This window comes from Lithobates pipiens, unplaced genomic scaffold (genome assembly GCF_037356315.1).
Source record: "Lithobates pipiens isolate NorthernLeopardFrog02 unplaced genomic scaffold, aLitPip1_a1.2 Scaffold_16, whole genome shotgun sequence".
Classification (NCBI taxonomy): Eukaryota; Metazoa; Chordata; class Amphibia; order Anura; family Ranidae; genus Lithobates; species Lithobates pipiens.
Window position 1 is genome coordinate 492,028,578 of NW_027507748.1, and position 16,154 is coordinate 492,044,731.

Below are 16,154 nucleotides of genomic sequence, written 5' to 3' on the forward strand. Positions count from 1 at the left end.
AGCGGCCAGGTTGGCCCAGACGGCACAGTGGCATGCCCCTACGGCGGGTATACCATGGTTGCAATTTGAGACTCAATCACTGCGCCCTTATTTTCTCCCGGGCGTCCTGTGGCAGGAGAGTTTGCGTCCAAGGGACTTAGCCCCCCTTAATAATATTGTGAGTAGCTCCCTCTACCTCTGGTCACTGTATAGTGCCAAATTTAAGTTGCGGCCCGATAGACCCACTATGGCATCGTTTTTGGGCGATAGGAGATTCCCCCTAGCGTTAGGGTCTCCGGCCGCCTTTAAATGGTGGATCCAAAAGTCCTTGATCACTCTGCGGGCCTTATCTGTTAGAAGAGGGGTATTCACCTCCTTCTCACACCTCCAATCACAGCATGAGGTACCTAGAGTGGAATTTTACAAATATCTTCAGATTCGCCACTTTTTTCAAACACATTATAGCTCCCCCCGCACCACCTCTAATACTCAATTTGAATCCTTATGCTATAGCCACTCCAGAGACAGGGGTATTATCTCTACGGTGTACAGGCATCTTTTGGAATCCCAATTACCAGAGAAGACCAGGGCGATGTGTCTCTGGGAAACTGATCTAGACACAGAGTTCTCGTCTGAGGAGTGGCGTAAGATGCTCTTGAATATGCATGGTTGCACTAGATCAATTTCGGTGAAGGATACTGTGGTGAAGCTTCACACCCGTTGGTACCTAACCCCGGATAGGATTCATAGATTTTACCCCACAGTCCCCGATCTCTGCTTTCGGGGCTGCCCGGAATCGGGCTCTTTAATCCACACTTTCTGGAGCTGTCCTCAGCTCCAGGGGGTGTGGGACCAGGTTCGCACCGTGGTGTCCTCTGTGGTGGGAACCGGGGTCCACTTATCACCTGAACGCTGTTTATTGTTCGCTCCTATAGCGGGGGTTCCCCGTCCCACCCAAAGGTTGATCAACACACTGTTCTGCGCTGTCCATTGGACGATTGCGCTACATTGGCGCTCGCAGGTAACTTCCTGGTCTCAAGTTCTTGGTAGGATGGATGCTATCCGCCTTATGGAACGTGTACACCACACCATTATGGACACCATGCATATTCATTCTGCTAAATGGGCCGATTGGCCGGTGTGTCCCGATCCCACGGGGGAGCCCTCCCCCCAACACCCCCAGTAGGGGATACAGCGGAGTCCGGACTGTCATACTGAATCCCGGTATTACCGCGATGGATGGTTTATTCACCCACCTCTTTGTCCCAGGTCTATGACTAGCACCAGCTTGGAGTCAGAGCTATGGTATATACGCTGTTTGAATGTGAAGTCAGCAGTAATAGTTCTTGCACTGTTACATTTCTCTGTTTAGTTATGTTTTCTTTTGTTTTACTAGCTTTCTATTTTTAACATACTTGAATTTGATAAGTATCACCTGTTGCACACGGTCTAGGCTATGTGCGTAAATTACTTTTGTATGTTCTTCTTTGTGCCTGGTGCGCGGCTGTTCCAGCTATATTTGTATGTAGTGTACCTCGTTTATGCTATCCCTTGATGCAGTCATGTACCTGTTTCTGTGGATCTACTTATTTTTCTTTTACCCCCAATAAAAACGTTTGTAATAAAAAAAAGTGTTTGGGGACCCGGGTCCTACCCCAAGGGACATGACACTGACTTTTTTGGGAGCAGTGATTTTAATAATGCTTAAAGTGAAACAATAAAAGTGAAATATTCCTTTAAATTTCATACTTGGGGGGTGTCTATAGTATGCATGTAAAGTGGCGCATTTTCCCTGCACAAAATGACATTTCTAAAGGAAAAAAAGTCCTTTAAAAGTACTCGCGGCTATAATGAATCGTTGGTCCTGGCTAGGGATGAGCCAAACACCTCCCGGTTCGGTTCGCACCAGAACTTTCAAACGGACCCCAAATTCGTACGAACGTTAGAACCCCATTGGGACTCGAACATTCGAAATTAAAAGTGCTAATTTTAACGGCTAATATGCAAAATACTGTCCTAAAAAGGGTTTGGGGACCTGGCTCCTGCCCCAGGGGACATGGGTCAATGCAAAAAAAAGTTTTAAAAACGGCCGTTTTGGCGGGAGCACTGATTTTAATGACGATTAAAGTGGAAAAAAAGTGAAATATTCCTTTAAATATGGTGCCTGGGGGGTGTCTGTAGTATGCCTGTGAAGTGCCACGTGTTTCCCGTGTTTAGAACAGTCCCTGCACAAAATGACATTTAACGGAAATAACGTCATTTAAAGCTGCTTGTGGTTTTAATGTTATATCTGGTTCCTGCAATATGGTTGAAAATCATTGAGAAAAATGGCATGGGTAGCCCTCCCTGCCCATTACCAGCCCCTTTGGGTCTTGTACGCATATTAAGGGGAACCCCGTACCCATATTAAAAAAAGGAAATGCGTATGGCCCCCAGGCCCTATATACTCAGAACAGCAGTATACAGGCGGTGCAAACAAGACAGGGACTGTGTAGGTTTGTTGTGTTAAGTTGAATCTGTTTGTAATTTTCAACTGGTACATTTTTAAAGTGTAGCTCCAGTCAAAAAAACGATTTTTAAGCTTTTTGGAAAACATAGGGAAGGGTTATCACCCCTGTATAATTTGTTTTGTCATCTTTTTTCATCTCACTTGCTGTTGTCTCCTTCCGTTTGCAAGTAGGAGATGTTTGTAAGTTGGATGTTTGAAAGTAGAGGCCTGCCCTATATGCTCTGCAGAAATGGCGGAACAAGGTGTTGGTTTTGCCACAACATTGTAAGCCCTGAAAGGGACTCTTGGTGGGCGCTGGAGCGCCCTGCTGTGAACGATTATATCAAGAATTGTAATTACATGCCATTGTTGAACAGTGGTAGAAAAATTGAACTTTGGTGGTTGTGGTGCTGGTGCCACAACACTATAAGTCCTCACAGTTACTCTGGGTGGGCACAGGAACGGGTCCTCCTGTGAAATATTATATCAAGAATTGTAATTACATGTCCCTGTTAAACAGGGGCAGAAAAATTGGGCCTTAGGCACTGGTGCTGGTGCCACGACACTGCAACCTCTCCCATATACTCTAGTTTTATTGCAGGAATTAGCCCTGCTGCAAAGCATTGCATCAAAAATTGTAATTAAATGCCCCTGTTAAACAGGGGCAGAAAAATTGGGCCTTAGGCACTGGTGCTGGTGCCACGACACTGCAACCTCTCCCATATACTCTAGTTTTATTGCAGGAATTAGCCCTGCAGCAAAGCATTGCATCAAAAATTTTAATTAAACGCCCCTGTTAAACAGGGGCAGAAAAATTGGGCTGATGGCATCACCCAGAGTCAGAAATGTTCTTCCAACATATCAGCGGAGGAGGAAGAGGATAGACAATCAACATAACAGGACAGTCACTCAGCATCAGCATAGGCAGTCTTGAAGGGATGTGATATTTCAAAAAAAATTATTCAGTTACATCAGCTTCAGGTGCTTGGTAGCTGTGGGTGATCCAAGACTGATTCATCTTGATGAAGGTCAGTCGATTAACTGATTCGGTGGACAGGCGCACCCTGTGATCGGTAACAAAGCCACCAGCAGCACTGAAGGTGTATTCCGAAAGAACGCTGGATGCAGGACAGGCCAGTAGCTCAATTGCATACTTAGCAAGCTCTGGCCAGTGATCCATCCTCAAGACCCAGTAAGCCAGGGGATTTTCGGTGGGAAAGGTGTCCAAGTCTGACCTTGCCCCTAGGTATTCCTGCACCATGTAAATCAGACGCTGGCGATGGTTGCTGGAACCGATCATACATTGGGGCTGCGGACTAAAAAATTGTCTGAAAGCATCGGTCAGACAGCCACCTTCTCCACCGCTCCTTCTGACCGATGCCTCAGCAACACGTTGTCCAGGACCAGGAGTTTGTAACCTCCCAGTTTCTGGGAACGCGTTGCACAGACCTTTCTGCAAGGCCTCCCGGAGATGTCTCATCCTCTGCTCCCTCTGCGATGGCAAGATAAGGTCGGCAACCTTACCCTTGTACCGTGGATCGAGGAGAGTGGCCAGCCAGTAATGGTCCCTCTCCTTGATCCGAAGAATACGAGGATCCTTCCGCAGGCTTTGCAGGATCAGGGAGGCCATGCAGCGTAGGTTAGCTGAGGCATTCGGTCTGGAGTCCTCTGGGTCACTAAGGACAACATGATCTGCAGCTACCTCCTCCCAGCCACGTACAAGTCCACGTGTTTCTTGGGACTGTAAATCATCCCTAAAAGACTGCTGCTGCTTCTGCTGATGCTGAGTGCCAGCCTCCACCTCCACCTCCATGCTGACACAATCATCCTCCTCCTCCTCTTCCTCCTCCTCATCCTCTTCCTGTGTGATGGGTGGCACAGCAGGAACACTGTCTGGATAAAGGGGGCCTTGAGAGGCAAGGAAGTCCTCCTCTTCCTGTCTCTGTTCTGCCTAAAGTGCCCTGTCCATTATTCCACGCAGCGTATGCTCCAAGAGGTGGACAAGAGGTACAGTGTCACTGATGCATGCACTGTCACTGCTCACCATCCTTGTGGCCTCCTCAAACGGTGACAGGACAGTGCATGCATCCCTGATCATGCCCCACTGGCGTGGTGAGAAAAAACCGAGCTCCCCTGACCCTGTCCTGGTGCCGTAGTCGCACAGGTACTCATTGATGGCCCTCTGCTGCGTGTGCAGCCGCTGCAGCATGGCCAACGTTGAGTTCCACCTGGTGGGCATGTCACGTATAAGGCGGTTCTTGGGCAGGTTCAACTCCTTTTGGAGCTCAGCCAGCCGAGCACAGGCATTAAATGATCGGCGGAAATGCACACAGACTTTCCTGGCCTGCTTCAGGACATCCTGTAAGCCGGGGTACCTGCCCAAGAACCGCTGCACCACCAGGTTAAGGACGTGAGCTACACAGGGCACATGGGTCAGTTGTCCCTGTCGGAGGGCGGAGAGGAGGTTGGTGCCATTGTCGCAAACCACCATTCCTGGCTTAAGCTGGCGTGGCATCAACCACCTCTCGGCCTGATCCTGCAGAGCTGACAAAATATCCGCTCCAGTGTGGCTCCTGTCCCCCAAACAAACCAGCGCAAGCACTGCATGGCATAGTTTTGCCTGCGCACTTGCGTAGCCCCTGGAACGCCTACGGAGCACCGCTGGTTCTGAGGACAGAGCACTGGAAGAGGCCATGGAGGAAGAAGAAGAGGAGGGGGTGGAGGAAAGAGGTGTGTCACAACCAATAGTAGCATTTTGGAGGCGTGGTGGCGGAACAACCTCCAACACTACTGCACCTTGTCCTGCATCCTTCCCAGCTGCCAGAAGAGTGACCCAATGGGCCGTGAAAGACAGGTAACGTCCCTGTCCATGCCTGCTGGACCATGAGTCAGCGGTAATATGCACCTTACCACTGACCGCCCTGTCCAGCGAGGCAAGGACATTGCCTTCCACATGCCGGTAGATAGCCGGAATCGCCTTCCGAGAGAAAAAGTGGCGTTTGGGGACCTGCCACTGAGGAACCGCACATTGTAACTGAAAAGGCAGCAGTTGAAGTGATAGCAATTTAGCCAAGCTAGCATTCAACCGCTGGGCATGTGGATGGCTGGGAGTGAACTTCTTTCGCCGGTCCAGCAGCTTTGGCAGGGACATTTGCCTGCTATAATCGGATGTGGGTGTACTGCTAGCAGAGTGCTCGGAAGCACTTGGCTGTGACACACCTAATTCTACACCTTCATTCCTCTCAGAGCAGGTTTCAGACTGAAGGTCTAGTGGGGTTGGAGAAGCCAGCTGATGAGGAGCAAGGAGAGATCCACTTTGTTCTTTGGTGTGGGTCTTTGAGGTACGCTTGCCAACGAGCTGCATGGCAGGTCAACATATGTCTGGTCAAGCATGTGGTGCCCAAGCGGCTGATGTTTTGGCCACGCGAGATACGCTTGAGACATATGTTGCAAATAGCAGCGGTGCGATCTGATGCACTCGTCTCAAAAAAGGCCCACACCAAAGAACTTTTAGAATAACGCGCAGAGGCAGCGCCCTGCACAGGCAGAGCTCTGCGGTGTGATTCAGTCGGTGTGCTGCCCCTAAGCTGGCCCCCGTAGGGCATCCTGCCTCGTTGGACATGTGCCTCCTCCTCCTCCTCCTCTCTCCTACCAGGCACCCACGTGGAGTCAGTGCCCTCGTCCTCTCGTCCCTCTTCATCGCTGTAGCAAACCTGGCAATATGCTGCAGCTTGTGGAACATGACTGCCAGATTGCTGTCCATCTTGAGCATCCCCTCTCTCTGCATTCACGCTACTGCCTTCCTCTAGCTGAGTGTCATCATCAGAGCCTACAAAACACTGGGCATCCTCCTGGAACATGTACCCAACACTGTGCTCAAAGAGTTCAGGAGACTCCTCAGGAGGACGTGGTGGGTCTAGGGAAGGAGTCACTGATGATGACATTGAGACGAGGGAAGACGATGCATTGGCAGCTGCTTTGCTAGTACCCTGAGACTGGGTGAGAGAGGATGAGGAGGATGAAGAGGGCTTGGTCATCCACTCTACCAAGTCATTGGCATGTTGTGGTTCAACATGTCCAGCTGCCGAAAAGAAGGACAAGCGTGTCCCATGGCCACGTGCTGATGACAATGCACCGCGTCCACGACCAGCACTGTTGTCTCTAGACACAGAGCCTGCTTGCCCTCTTTTATCGGCTCGCGCCTGTCTGCCTCTCCTTGCTGGCCTTCCAGACATGGTAATGGCCTGAAGGGAGTTGGGTAAAACAGCAGTTGGGTAGTGTATATTGTGCTGGAGGCACACAATACCCACTAACTAACTCCTGCAGATGCCTTTATTATAGAACACCAGAGATAAAGGGGTGTACTGTAATGGAGTCACACAACACCCACTAAGCCCTGCAGATGGCTCTATTAGAGAAGAGCAATAAAGGGTAGATACAGGTGTATATTGTGCTGGAGGCACAAAACACCCACTAACTCCTGCAGATGCCTTTTTTATAGAACATCAGAGATAAAGGGGTATATACAGATGTATACTGTGCTGTGCTGGAAGCACACACAACTTCCAATAACTCCTGCAGATGGCAAGTGGGCTCAAATAGAGAAGAGCTATGTAGGTGGATATAGCGGTGTGTACTGGGTACAGAGCACGCAGACAGCACGCACAAGCTCCTAACACTACTGACTGCAAGCTCTATTATAAAAGATAGATCACTAGCTATATAGGTGAGGTGAATACAGCAGTGTATACTGCGGTCAGGGCAAGCAGACAACAACCACTACAGAAGAGCAAGATCGAAAATCGGCCGATAACGATCGGTGTGTACTGTGTTGAAGGTACACAGAACATCCACTAACTGCTTCAGACGCCAACACATTACACAAGGCTGCCGCGCTGGCGGCCTTATATAGTATGGGGCGTGTACTACACAGCCTGAGCTATGATTGGCCACAGGCATCCTGCCTGTGACCAATCATGGCTCTCCTCACTGCTGGCGCTGTGATTGGCCAAGCATGCGGGGTCACAGTGCATGTTTGGCCAATCATGAGCCAGCAATGCACTGCGATGATGCAGTGCATTGTGGGCCGTGAGCGCCACACGAATTTGGCACGAACGGCCCATAATGTTCGGAATTCGCCGAACGGGCGAACAGCCGATGTTCGAGTCAAACGTATGTTCGACTCAAACACGAAGCTCATCCCTACTCCTGGCTTTTGCAAATTGAATGTTACCAAATAGAACAGACTATCATTCTGAGCGCTGCATTTTTCTTTCCCATCTCAATAATTTTTGGTCACTACGGTCTCTTGATATGTAAACCACTTTGATAAATCACAACTTACTGATCAATAAGAACATCTAGTTAACATCATTAAATGTAACACAAGAAATATGTTCAACAATGCAATACCTGTCTCAAGCTGGGCTTCACCACATGTTGCTGCCTGGAAGGCCCAGGTTGGACGTTGGAAGCCTCAGCTGGGGGTGAAGGATGCCTTGAAGGAAGACTGAAGAGTGGTGGCCTGAGTGGTGGCCTGGGTACCCCCTGGTCTACCAGAAAATGCAGCCTGTCAAAGTAAACCATCCTGGGGTAATAAACGGCATCTGTATCTCCTGCTCTCAAGGACTCCAGGTGCTTCTTTCTCTCCCTGAGATATGTAATCTTCATGGCCCCAATTTTCCTATTTAGATAGGCCATGTCTGCTGCGGGGACCATGATCCACACCAAAGAAAGAAGTTTCTCCAGTGCTGCTTTCCTCTTTGTTATGTCGTCATAAAAATCATTGTGGAACTGCCACAGGCAGGGCATCTCCTTGTAGAGTTTAAGGAATAGCCCCATAAAATTTGGGTTTTTGAATGGATCCATATTGTCTGCAAGACATAACACAAGACAAACCCTCAAATACTAATAATGGCATTAAAAACCCTCCTAATCTTGTCCCAACATCGGCCTAGATAGAAGCAGTCTAGTCTAGTGATGCACCAAGTTAAAAATTTTACCTTCGTTTGCTCGATCGTTGTGTCCGCGCCTCACTCTCTTCCCAGATCGTACGGACGATACACGCGTGTTGCGTTTTATATACAGTGCGCATGTGTGAAACTCCACCCGCCCCTGACGTTCTTTCTAGACTATTCCCCGCCCCTTCGCTTCCTGCGAAGTGGGGAGAGCACATGGCAGAGAGAATGCAGGTGCGCACTAATAATAGTTCCACTAACGAGGAGGAGGGTGAGGAAAGCCTGGAGCCTGAAACATCCCGATCCAGGAAGAGAAGATTTAAGGCCTCAAATATGTCTTTTGGAGAGATGTTGGAGATGGTGGACATATTGAACAGGACCGACTATGATGGGAAGTATGGCCCTTACCCAAACCCAAATATCCGAAAGGCCAAGATCATGTCTAAAGTTGTGAAGATATTAAGATAACTATCTCCCTCTCTTAAATAGAATTAAACAAGACCTTAAAGGATACCCCGCACATAGACTGTCATGGTTTGGTAGGATAAGTGTAATTAAAATGATGATCCTTCCAAAGGCTTTATATATTTTTCAGAGTCTCCCGATAAATGTCCCAGGGGCCTATTTTAAAATTATTAAATCCTTGATCCAGAAATTCATATGGAATAAAAGAGGAAGTTGCGTTTCCTATAAGATAATGAATAGACCTAAGGATAAGGGAGGGGTATCCCTTCCAGACTTTCAAAAATACCATTTAGCAGCGGTAATGAGGAGAATTCTGGATTGGGTTTATAACGCCCCATATAAAAAATGGGTACTACTGGAAGATAATATGAGTAAAGTTGCCCTGAGTCAGACCATCTGGATTCCAATGAAGTTTAGGGGTCTCCCTAGAGGAATATCCCCGATTACAATGGAAACATTAAGAACATGGGATGGGGTACTTAAAGGTACAGTAGGACAAAACAATAGCCCCCTAATACCCCTGTCAGGAAATAATTATTTTCCCCCGGGGAAAGAAAATAAAATGTTCTTGAAGTGGACTCATAGGGACAGATTGAGATTAAGGGATGTGATAAAAGTAAATAGCCTATGCTCACTAGCGGAGCTACGAGAGAAATATGGCAGAACACCATGGGATGGATGGAGATATAGACATCTCCAACACTTTGTAGAGTCCCTCCCTAAACCTCTCCGTTCAGGTGACAGTTTAAATCCCTGGGAAAAATTGATTGACTGAGGAGGAGTGGGCAGACAGGGGATTTCTATAATATATAGGACCCTAATAACTTTGATGGAGGATGAGGCGATGCCCTCTTTGGGGAGATGGGAAGGTGAACTGAACCAATCAATCTCAGAAAAACTGAAAGGGAAAGTTATAGATTACACCCATTCCACTTCAATAGATACAAGGATACAAGAAATGAATTATAAATTATTGGTTAGGTGGTATTATGTTCCATCTAAAATGCATAAAATTAATCAAGACTTATCACCCCTATGCTGGAGAGAATGCGGGAAGGAAGGAACTCATGCCCATATATGGTGGCAATGTAGCGCAATTCAGTTATATTGGGAAAAAGTGGTGGGCCTAATTAAAGAGATTGATGGGAAATAGAACTGGATCCCTGGAAATGTTTGTTTCACGCGACCGAGGGCCCCAGGGAAAAATATAGAATAGCATTAACTCCATTTCTGCTGAATGCAGCGAAAGCACTGATCCCGAGATATTGGAAAGTAAAGGAAATACCAGGGATAGGAGAGTGGTTTAGGGAAATAGACAGAATGAGGATTATGGAAAAATTAATATACCTTTAAAGGGGAGCAGGAATGAGATTCCAGGATACTTGGAGGAATTGGATGGAATTCAGAAAGTCTTCAACATATCTTGGAACTATGGGGGATGGAGTGGGCGTCTAGGGGTGTGCAGCTGGATGCATATACTCCATAACCCATGGGGGGTGGGGTTTCTCTTTTTTTTTTTCTTAGGGGGGGTGGGGGGAGGGGATGGGGGGACCCCTTTTCCTCTGGGTTTTTTTTTTTTCTTAGTATTCACGTAAATTTATGGTAGAAGGGAGTGGGGATGGAAGGAGAGGAATCCCCACCTTAGGCCGCGTACACACGCGGGGACTGTTCGCTCAACTTTGTCCGCTGAACAGTGTTTCGGCGGACAGTCCGCTCGTGTGTGGGCTTTCAGCGGACAGTTTCAGCGGACAGTCTGCTGAACAACGTTTTTCGGAAATTCCGAAAAACTGTCCGCTGAAACTCTGTTTCAGCGAACAGTCCCCTCGTGTGTAGGCTTGTTCGTCAAACTAAGTTCGGCGCATGCTCAGAAAGGATTTACACGCCGAAGTTTGCATTGCAGTGTATAGGACGTCGTATTTTTCGTCCCGTCGTACGTGCCGTTCACGTCATCGCGCACGGTTTCAGCGGACTGTTCGTTCGTCGTGTGTGGGCAAGTCCGTCCATGCTAATTTTGAGCGGACTGTCCTCTGAAACTGTTTGACGGACAAAGTTGAGCGAACAGTCCCCGCGTGTGTACGCGGCCTTACACATATCACAAATCGAAATTAAGAAAAGGAATCACGTGGGAGAGGCAATAATAAGGGTAAGATAAGACCACAAGAGGATAATTTTGAACACTGAGGTGTGGAGGGTTTGTCCCCCTCCTCCCTTTTTTTTTTTTTTTCTACATTTTCTTAGGTATATTAAGGATTGATCCGGTCGGGTACCCAATGTGTATTTTCTTACTGTCTGTTTTTATATGAATGTTGAAAATACTGAAATACCATGAATGCTAAACAAAGTGATTTGTAATAGTATGTATAAGAAATATTTTTTACTGTTTTTTTTTGTAAATGTGGAAAACAAAATAAATAAATAATATTTAAAGTTGTGAAGAGTCTTCTGAAGAATTTTGGGGTACGACGATCCAAAGATCAACTGAGAAAATGCTGGTCAGACCTGAAACTGAGGGAGCACGAGCAGTACCTAAGGATCAAGCGTGTTCTTAAAAAAAGTAAGTAGTTGTTGTGTGTTCATATGATTATTCTTGCTTGCATCCTGCTCCATGTGCTTTGATTTCATGTTGTGCATTTTAAAATGGCCACTTTCAAGTTCATGGTTTCATTCGTTCGTAAGAAACATCGTTCTGCAGGGAAGTATTCCAGCTTAACAAAGTGTCCCCAATAATGTTCTCACCTTGGAACTCGGCCAAAAAACACAATTGTACAACACTTCCAAGCAATGTTTCAGATTCCTATTTCTGCCCTCGGAGAACCCAGCTTCCGGTACGCTCATCAATGTATGTCACAATATTTTTATTACATGGTGTGTTTTTTTGCTTTGTTTGTAGGTGATGTGGAAGAAGATTCCCGTTTTACCAGCGAAAGTGCCCAGATCCTGATTGGGGAGATAATGGGGTGCAATCGGGATTTGGAAAATATACAGCAAAACATCAATGATGTTAAAAATAAAATGAAGAACATCATTGATGTTTTGGGGAGAGTGTGAAACACACAAAACTAGATAGGGTTTTATTTTTGATATTTTAAACAAAAAATTTTGTATTTCTCGGAATTAGAAATTTGGAAGATGCACAGAGTGTGTAAACATGCGCTATCTCCCATCATGGGTGATCAATGTACGTGTTTTGTGTAAAGTGTCTGAGATGAAGGGGTTGCAGCCCCAAAGCATGTACATTGATCCCACATGATGGGAGATAGCACATGTTGACACTGTGTGCATCTTCCAAATTTGTTTTTTTCAGGGGTGACACCCCGTGTGATGAAAGCAATATCAGCCCAGTTTGTACATACTCATGTCTGATATTGTCTTCACTTTTCAAAGTTGAACTTTGTAAGTTCCTGTGTTCTGTATTTTATGGTTTGATACATACCTGTTTACACAAAAACACCAAGTAAACAAAACTTGGATTAAACTCTGTTTTTGATACACACAATTTCTTGGTTTGTTGTAAAAACCTTTTTGAAACGCACGTGTGAATGGGCTTATATTAAAAAGTTTAATTATCAAAAATGTGTGGCTTCCTTTTTCGTTGCGCCAAAAATATATTTATAGTAAAATTTTAGTTTGTGCTGAGAAGGAGTGTGATTTAATAAAGGCAACTCCACTTTGCACTCCAAGTGCAGTTTCAGGTATACTTTTGCAGTGCACTTGTAGTGCATAGTGGATGTGCCTTTAGTAAAAAACACCCACAGTGAGATGTAAATTTGGACAATCATGCCATTTTCCTGCCATGATGCTGAAAATGAGCACGATTATGGCTAGTAATGCACTACATACATTAGTTACAAAAACAAGGTGTGTGTGTAGCAGACCCACAACATAATAAGATTATCTGAAGAAGAGACTGTCCCCTCATCTCGCTCTGAAATTGGGTTTGCACTGTTGGTAAAAAAGGCACAACTTGAAAAAAACTGGCAAAGTGGGAGGCCACAGTCTGCCATTCCTGTGGCGTTGAAGGACACTGTGTAGTGAAGCAAGAAAAAAATTAGTAATTTGACAAATCAACATTGCAAGCAGATTAGACACCCACATTTTTTGACAAAATTAGTATAACATTTTGGGAACTGAGTATTTAAAGCCTAAAGTATAAGGTCCCCTTATGAGAGTCATCACCCCACCATCCCCCCCATCTGATGGGCCCTTGCTAAAAAATCAGGGGGGATGCTTAGGACAGGTAACCCTCTCCACTTGATTGAGAGCTGAATGCCTAAATAATGTGTGATACTTTGGGAAGCCCCTCCTTAGTTACACTATTGGCAGCCCACCGGACAGTAAGAAGTGTCATAATACCAAAAAGAAAACAAAATGGAAGCACATTTTGACATTCTGCTATAGCATTTGAAAGTGTTGAGGCAGGCCCTTGCACTACATGCTTAGGTGAATTCATCCATAAATGTGATCATCAAAAAGGTAGGTATTGTGTGTATTAGCTTTGGTAAAGTCATCAGATAGAGGATTGCTATCAGCTGAGCTAGCAGTTGGGGGGAGGGGGGTTACTAATGAGTTTGGCACAACCCCAAAAATTTAAAAAATGTCATTCTGCATGAATTGAAGCACACACATCACATGTTTAGACGTTTTAGGGGGTGTTTAGGGGAAAGCAATACTATGGAGCTGACAAAAGACATTGGTAAGTGACTAGACTATAGTTTTATAGGCCAAGAAGAGCATGGTGGGGAAGTTAGTAAGGCAAATATGCCTGAGGACAAAGGGGCAGAGCATATGAATTAGAGCATATTGCAATGATGGTAATTAGGGAATGAGGAAAGAAATGCAAGACATTAGCAATCATGAAATACATAGAATGTGATGTTTAAGGAGAAAACTTAGCTTCATATAGTCCTTCTGCAGGACCTGAATGATGGCAGAACAGGTCTCTGGAATAATGATCCCCAGAGCCTGGGGGGAGATGCCTGTAGAGAACATGAGGTCCCGAAGGCTTCTCCCAGTCGCCAAATAGCGCAACGTGGCGATGAGCCTCTGCTCCAGAGTGATGGCTTGCCGCATGCAGGTATCCTGCCTGGTGATATAAGGGGTCAGCAAAGCCAGCAGACGGTGAAAAAAGGGGTCCATCATCCGGAGATAATTCCTGAAATCATCAGGATTATTCTCACGGATCTCACGGAGAAAAGACATGTGCGAGAACTGGTCACAATGGTGCAACCAATTCTTGGTCCACAAACGCCTCCCCTCCTTGTTCATGGACCGGGCTTGTGTCAAAGTAAGAACCCCAACATGAAGCCCCTGCACAGCACAAACTCTACGACAAGTACGTAGACGAAACATGGTTTCAAAACGGTCGGCTGGTCAGAACAGACACCAGAAAGCACCGATAAACAGCAAGGCCTGAAAGAACGACTTGAATAGCAGAAGCAAGCAGACAATAAAAAATGCCTTTCAAAATGTACTATACCAAGATATAGTCCACAATGAGAAACAAATAATTAATGACTGCACGCACTGATTATCAGATACGCAAAGACAAGCACAAACCGAAGAGCAGTAGCGATCTGAATCACTAATCTGAAAAGCGCGAACCGTCTCTCACCAAACTTCTACTAACATGAGATCAGCAGAAGGAGCCCAAAGGGTGCCGGACATGGTGCTGAACTTCCCTTTTCTAGTCCTGCCGTACACGGCTTACGTCACCGCGTTCTTGGCAACCGCAAATTCCGACAACTGGGTCCGACCGTGTGTGTGCAACGGTTTCGGACTAAATCCATAGGACAAAATCCAACGAATTTGGTTGTCAGAATGTCTGACCGTGTGTACAAGGGCTAACATTGACATTACTACATCTGGATCTATCCTCAAGATCTGCTTTTTTAAATTCATCTACACACCACTTGGGTATTCAAATGAACATATCTTTACTATCTTCACCGTGTTAAGTAAACATTCACTTTTTTAATGGAACATTTAATTTATTAGGTGAACACGATCATCTTTAAAAAACTATTTAATAAATTATTCTAAATATCTTTTACTTCCTAATTTGCTGAAACTATTTCTTAGATTAGTCCGATTTTCTTTGCTGCATGCTTGCTACCGGTTAGTGAAAAATTAAGCAATAAAGTCAGAGAATAAGCAAGGCAGCTAAACAACTAGCAGTTTAAAAATGAAGTCATTTTTCCATAGGGGTAAGTTTGCACGGCAACAAGATTTAGCGGCAATTTCTAGCACTAAAGCCTTCCCCCTCTGGCCTTACATTCAACTAAAACACTTTTTAGATCACCCGGAGAGAAGAAGGGGCTTCACAAACGCACCCACGGTGTTTGAATCTTTATGTTCGGGCTCAGCCCCACAGGATCATGTCATTTCCGCACTCTATGCGTCCCTGTTCAAGGATACTCACTCTGCTCTGCGCTCAGACCAAGAGTTCTGGGAAGCGGCACTGGGTAGGGAAATAGGTGACACTGAATGGGACCGCATTCACTTATCTATCCACAAAGGGTCCCTCAATGTAAACGCTCAGGAAAATGGGTACAAAATTAAAACTAGATGGTACAAAACCCCAGAATTGTTGCATAAGATCTTCCCGACTGTGTCGGATAGGTGTTGGAGATGTGAACAAGAAGTCGGGACGTTCCTCCATGTGTGGTGGACATGCCCCTTGATTCAGCCTTATTGGAACAGGGTGCACAAGGTGGTCTTGAAAGTGTCCTCCTTGCCCCTGCAATTTGTCCCAGAGCAATACCTCCTCCACCTATCCGAGATATCCCAAAAATGCTGCCAGGATGTGCGTCCCGGCCTTATGGAAATCTAGAGCCCCACCTTTGATTAGAACCTAGATACACCGTATCAATCGCATTGAGACGATGGAGGAGCTGATCCATTCATCGCATGACAATATCTCTAAATTTTCTGCAATCTGGGAACCTCACCTTTAAGAAATCACAGCACTACCAGACACTGCTACAGAGCAACGATTGAAATCGGACGGGGTACTGTTAATGCTGTGATCATCATCTAGCAGCTGAGCAAATACCAGGGAGAACTAGGCACTTCGCCTGCCCCCCCCCTTTTTGTATTTATAACCTGAGTCGCTGTCAGTCGCAGACGGAGAGGGTAGCTGGTGGTATCCCCCACCCCCTCTCTGTTCCGTAGCTTTATTTTTGGCAATCTCGCTTCAATTTTTAAGTCTGGGCTTCTCTCCCCCCCCCTCCTTTTTTTTTTTTTTTTCCTCTCTCTCCCTCTCCTTT